Raw genomic sequence first — 238 nt, 5'->3', positions numbered from 1 at the left:
TTTTCCATCTCTCACTTTCGTCACGTGGCCAGTCAGAATTAAGAATACGGCCCATCTCCGCATCGAGTCGTGTTAGATGAGTTCCGGGAGTTTGCGTTGTGCTATTAGTGCTCGCTGTGTTATCTGAATTTTCCGGTATTGCGATTTCTTTTGACTCTCCGTCAGCGAATGATGTCGGATTCTGACGTAACTGATGTTGCATTCTCTCGAGATTTTCCGTCGAAATTAAAACCATTTT

Source organism: Trachymyrmex cornetzi, unplaced genomic scaffold (assembly GCF_001594075.2).
Source record: "Trachymyrmex cornetzi isolate Tcor2-1 unplaced genomic scaffold, Tcor1.1 scaffold725, whole genome shotgun sequence".
Classification (NCBI taxonomy): Eukaryota; Metazoa; Arthropoda; class Insecta; order Hymenoptera; family Formicidae; genus Trachymyrmex; species Trachymyrmex cornetzi.
Note: the sequence above shows the minus strand (reverse complement) of the source record.